At 57.0% G+C, this 263-nt stretch overlaps 1 protein-coding gene across 1 annotated transcript in view; it reads left to right on the top strand.

Moving 5' to 3' along the window:
• LOC109298431 (protein LBH) overlaps nucleotides 1–263 on the top strand; it is a 26,421-nt gene that overhangs the window by 17,439 nt on the left and 8,719 nt on the right. The window lies entirely within an intron of this gene.

Here is a 263-nt window from a genome sequence, read left to right as displayed (position 1 = left end):
AGTTGGCGCTGGGGGGTGGGGGAGAGGGGGCTGAGGGGTGGCACTGTTACCTCCTTGGGTGCTGGCTACACTGATGCAGTGGTTCAGTAGCTGCCGTTGCAGGGTTGAGTAGAGCCACATTAAATCTTTGGCTGCTAGTGCTGATACAGTGGCTCTGGCAGCCATGGTGAGAAGCCCCACACTCCAGATCTAGCCCTCCAACTCATTCCTCCAACTCTAGATCTTTAGAGCAGTGGGGGCCAACCTTGTGGCAGGGGTGCTAT

Source organism: Gavialis gangeticus, unplaced genomic scaffold (assembly GCF_001723915.1).
Source record: "Gavialis gangeticus isolate Ggan-Ray unplaced genomic scaffold, GavGan_comp1, whole genome shotgun sequence".
NCBI classification, from domain to species: Eukaryota; Metazoa; Chordata; order Crocodylia; family Gavialidae; genus Gavialis; species Gavialis gangeticus.
Note: the sequence above shows the minus strand (reverse complement) of the source record. Positions and strands in the feature narration are given on the sequence as shown.